The following is a 6,000-nucleotide window of genomic DNA, read 5'->3' as shown; positions in this document are numbered from 1 at the left end:
GCCCGGTCAGGCTAGTCAGGATTTAGAGTATTACCACGGCTAAATCAGCCACAGCCGCTTGGGAAAAAAAATTGTATATTAGATTAGACAGACAGATTATAGAGGGAATAAAAACCCCAACAATATGTTATCCTCTTCTTAGATCCTCAGGTTATGAATACAAAGATCAACAAACACATTTACTTAAAAATGACACGTCACCAACTTTATCCCTTTAACGTCCTGCTAAGCTGTTTGGTGCAGTCACTATATATTCATTAAAAAATGTGTTGAATTCAGCTCAACCTGATTGAGCCATCTCCACCATTCGGTCTTGGTATATTATGCTTAAAAATATCCACTAGATGTCTCTGTGTCTTTAAACAGTCTGGCTTTAGTTCCCCCCCTAATAAGAAGTTAGTAACAAGAAAAATCACACTAGACATAATCGCTCTGTGAGGTGGGATTTTTAAAGGTAGACATTTTTATTCAACATTTTATAGTTTCAGAGGTCTTATTGAACAGATTTATGTAACTTCATAAAAAAAATTTAAATAAAATTAAAAAAATAAAATTTTAAGACATGCTCTGTGGTTGATTTGTCCTTTTATGGAAAGGCAGTGAAGCAAATTAAACTAAAATTGACTGTTTGCTAAAATATAAATGAACTTCTGATCATTCATTGTTGGCCTTTTATGAAATTAAAAAAATGAAATTAAAAAGGGTTGCATATGCACCGTTGTTAATACCATATATTTGATATTATTCCATTATATATATATATATTATATCTGTATGCTTTTTTTACTATTTCTAAGATGTTTTCAAAGTACTGTAATCGTAAAATAATATTAGTACTGGTATTACTCTTAATTCCATGGTCACAAATGATATATGTTGGTATGCTAACAAATTACAACCATTATAACAGTAAATGATTTATAATTTCAATTTTTTTTGCTTCTGTTTTACGATGAAAGGCCATCTCAACTGTTTGGTAGAGGCTTATTTAAAAATGTATAGGGTTACTTAAAAAAACAAAAAAATAACAACTTTTTTTCTTATAGCCCGGAGGACATAAAATATGCACACAAAAAAACCCCACTGTTCTTTTCTTGGTGAGGCTTTAAGCAGTTCAAATGCCACTAAGCATGGCCAGGCATGCACCAATCCAGGCATGCGCCAATCCAGGCATACGCCAATCCAGGCATACGCCAATCCAGACGCGCGGCGAGGGGTAGTGACCATGACGTCTCCGTTCACTGCTTCACTCTGAGGGGGTGAAAGAGGCACACAGCCGCACTAATTTGTCTTGACGAGAAAACAGCTGTAAACACCCCCAAGGGGGGGGGGCGACGAGATAAGCACCATGTTGTGGAGATGGTATCAGATGGCAACAATGTCCCACCCAGGCACCATACTACATTTTCAGGTGTTCTTTACACCATGTTGTGCCTATTAATCAGAGCTGACATTGAATAAACACAGCAACACAAAGCTAATTGACCGTACGCCAGGTGAACAGAAACTTCTGTGTTCACAGATCCTGTCTATTGTCTCTTCAAAGCCTGAGGTTTGGGTGACTTTTTTGTTTTAGTTTTATATTTTTGTATCTTTAACAGACCCAGGCCTCCAAACAAAGACAGCTGATTTTGCACAGCAGGATAATTAGATCAAAATGAAACCTCCGGCACGGATTGGTGTCTGTGATTACACCTATTGTGCTTCATGCTATGGAGAAGAAATGTGAAATATGGTGGTTTAAACAGTCAAGCATTCAAAAACGTGCAGCTCCAAAATCTGTTATCAATACAGCAGTCTCGGCCCATAACGCCCTGACTCAAAGAATATTTTTCAGCAGCTTGGGTTGCCCAAAGCATTCATAGCTCATGTAAAAGTTCAATTTCCCAATTCAGATATGTTTAAAAGAATTCTGTTCAGGGGTCAGTCCTTTTCAGGGAAAAATTAAATGCATTAAAAGGAGCACTTTGTTGATTTGGGAGAAATACAACTGTAAATACCAAATATCAAGACTGACATGAGGTTTGAGTCAATCTGTAAAGCATGTCATATTTTTTTAAATAGAGCCACTGCAGGCAAAGAACAGAAAATACGGGGTGGGGGGGTGGGGGGTATGTTTCTACGAACCACAGATACATTACATATTGTTATGTAGCAGATATGTTGAAAGTTTTTATTTCAACATTGCTGTCATGTGGTAAGATTTAGGCCCAAAAACCATTTTGTTATATTTAGGAAAAGCTCTTGATCTTGAAAAGATCTTTTGGACTAAAAATACCCATTTTTAGGGGCACAATTCTGTCAGGAAAAGCAGTGATGTTTGTATAAAACAGCTGATTTTCATGGTGCTATCCCCGTCAATATGTCACCACAACACCCACGTGTGGAGCCTAAAAACCTGATGGAAGCACACCGACAGCTTGCCAGAAAACACCCACGATGGGAGCAGATGGAAACAAACTGATGGGTCACTACAAAACAGCAACATTTGTAGCCTAAAAAGCTGAGGGAAACACACCCACAAGTTGCTGCAATGCACCCATGTTTGGAGCCTAAAATGAACACTAAATCAATGTTTCGTATAATGATGAATCTCGTGATTTACACCCTTAATATCTGTTTCTTTTACATGAAACATTTTAAATTAAGTCAGAAGAGATGAGAAAACTGTCTGCATTCCTCAACTTTTTAAACCTAATTCTGTTGTACCACAAATTTAAAATGAGTGTAGCATTTTAAATAAAGGGAAAAAAAGTACTGATGTCCTAAAACTATAATTCCACTTTGAAGAGAGTATTTTACCAAATAACCATTTAGAGTTTAAACTGCTATTTATCATACAGACATTCAAAGAGAAAACAATGAGAGCACATTTGGCTCTAAACATGAGAGGACTTTACACAAAGTCTGTTAATTGCCATCTAACAGCATAAATAGCTAAACCAATTATGCACAAATAGAACAAGCTTCACTTAAACATGTTTCATTTCAGAAGCAAATGGGTCATTGGGTTACTAATTATTAATTGTTTAAACAACAAACTGCATATTAAATCAGTGCAGCTCTTGATGATCAGGGGCCCCACCAACCATGCGACTTCAAACAGCCGCATTCAACAATTCTTCCTTTCATTTGCATCTGTATGCATCAAGGTCCACATCCAGTCGAATACGAGACCATCCGCATCCATTTCCTGCACGTGGCGGGTGAAGCAAGGCGAGAGCAGTAATTCTATTAAACCTGAGGGAGGCTGTTCACGAAAACCTTTGACATTTCTACTAGAGCACATCAAATCAAATCTGTGAAAATCAAAAGCGGCTCTCGTGCTGGTAAAAAGAGGGCACATTTGTGCCTAACAAGTGCGTCATCCGCAGCCATGAAAAAAGTTTTGTTCTATAGTAACACTGCAGTAGATAAAAGTGCCCAGAATAGACACAAACACAAATACTTTCACTTTTATTTCCACTGACTGATTCACAGGGAAGTGACAGGAAGGAAAAATAAATGGTATTGAGTGGTATTAACGCTGATTGAATGGCACAAAGCCGAGCTGTAGCCGCTGTACTCTTTCCTCCGCAACTCAACCACGATGAGAGTCCCAGACCAGTGCTTTGGGGAAATTAGGATTAAAAACAGGATTAAATTAAAAGTAGCACAACAACAACCAAACATCACAACAAAAAAATAGTTGGTGAAGTGCAGGGAAAAAAAAGGCCCTTTCGCTGTTGAATTGCACTTGCAGACGTGTTGAAGAGCCCAGGGGACTCTGTGAACCCTCAGACGGATGGTGAGAGTTGATACTAATTGATGTATCATGGACAGGCACAGTGTGGAATGGAGTGGAGGGCGTATCGTCATTGACGAGAGACCCATAGATTAAGCCTGTCAGTTCCCCTTCCTTTTTATGCCTCTGGCAAGGGGTGCTCAGGAGAAATCAATTTTTTGAGAAGCTGTATGGATGAAGACCATAATAATAACGTCATCTTCAGCTCCAGCCAAAACAAGCGTGGCCATCTCGCTCATTCGGAATCAATGTGCCGCTGTCTGTCTCTGCCGTCTCGCGCTCGCCCCTGTAAGTCCGTGTTTGTGCATGGGCCGAGTTCCAGTGCCGGGCAGGACATCGGGGTGATAATGCCAGCATCTGTCAGAGGAGCTTAGATATTCCTTTCCAAGCAAGCAGCAGGGACAGACTACAGACGTGTGCCATTCTTTGGCAGCAGAGAAAAAAATGATATGAAATAAAATCAGTCATTCTCTGTGTACTTTCAACTGCACTGGTTCAAGCTTTCCACCACAAATGCTTCAAAAATATGTTCAAAACCAGTGCGAGGTTGTGAAATTCCCATGGACTTAAATAGCCGAGCTCTGCCTCCTGTCTTCAAGTTTAAGAAAGAGACCGCTGCACAGCCTGAAAGCTCGCACAGTGCAGTGCTACATGTGTGTCAGGAAATATAATTCAAGTGAAGTGAAGAAATATGACATCATGGTGGTAAGATTCTATTTTTCCACAAAATATAAGCCTATTTCAATGGACAGTAAACACAAACAACATCAGTTTGGACTTAAAATAATCTGCCATTCATCCACTCTCCCTGTTTTTCATCTAAGGAGATAGGAGTTAGCTTGAATTAAAAAAGAAAAACCCAGGTTTTGCTGTGTGATTTTGATAGAGTGTACTGACAGATCTGTAATGAACATTATGATGATTTTTGACACCATCTTTGAGAGTACAGTAGCGTTCGTGTATATAAGCAATACTACATGCAAGCGCCTTAGCCCTGCTGCATCACTGTTACAATAATGACAGTAAAGCATACTCTCGAGTGAGATTATACTTGTTTTTATCACGCACATAAAAACAAAACCTTCTTGCAAGCTCAATCTTGCTCTAAAAAAGATATTTTCTGTTAAAATAATCATTTTTCCATGGGCATATTTAGCTGCTATGTCTGCAGACACCACAAGTTGGCTATTTTTTAGTTGATGTGATCCAAACATTTCCAATAACACTTAACTCCAGAGTCTTGTTAAGTCCACAAGTCACCATTTATTGAAAAAGTATCCATCATTTACAAAATTCATTGCATGTTTTTATCATAGATTGTAACAAAATATGAAGTCACCCACTGATTTGTTGACTGCCGTATTGAAGCTTTGAATTTGGCATTTCAGTCGTTGCCATCTTGGTTTTTTGGAGCCAGAAGTGTCATCTATTTGGACCAGAGGGTGGAGCTGTGGAGGAGTGAGGGTTGTGATGCTCCGCTAACAGCCTGTCACTCAAGCGATCCCACCCTTAAATAGTAACTATTGTACCTTTTGGCCTTAATGAAATGTAAAGACACCAGTTATATAAAAAAATCACCTCTGTATAGTTGTCGTCAATGTAAAAGTTAGCTATAGAAACCTAAACTTTTTTTTGTATCAGGCTGTAATGTTGGGCATTTTAACATGGGGGGCTATGAGGATTGACCCTTTTTCGGAGTTAGCCTCAAGTGGCCATAAGAGGAACTGCAGTTTTTGGCACTGTTTGTGTTTTGCCTTTCAAAAACAACATTTCTTTTGGTATTACTAAAATGTTTGCTCTCCGTTTTGTTGATGAAAATGGGGTCTAGCAGCAAACTAGCAGCACCATAAATAATATTCATTAAAAAAGCTGATTTAAATCAAATTGAACAACAGAATGATTTATTTTGTACCAATATTGTAGCCCTCTGGTTTTCAGTTCAGCTCTATAAGTTTCAATGTTGTCATAGAAATGGCGGAGTACTTTTAGTGATGAGGAAGATGTGCTGTCATGCTGATATGATTTAAATGTCGAGTTGACCAATCCGATTGCCTGGTCAAATCTCCATGTTGCAAAATGATGAATATCCTGTTCAATGGTGAAAACTGAAATTCAGCCAGAACATAAAGTGGTGTCAGTCAGACGCTCCGGAGCTTGAATAACTGACAGCTTAATGAATCAGCAGACGAGTAAACACATTACCTTCTCACAATCAC

Source organism: Plectropomus leopardus, chromosome 8 (assembly GCF_026936395.1).
Source record: "Plectropomus leopardus strain MGB_pleo_1.0 chromosome 8, ASM2693639v1, whole genome shotgun sequence".
Classification (NCBI taxonomy): domain Eukaryota; kingdom Metazoa; phylum Chordata; class Actinopteri; order Perciformes; family Serranidae; genus Plectropomus; species Plectropomus leopardus.
Note: the sequence above shows the minus strand (reverse complement) of the source record.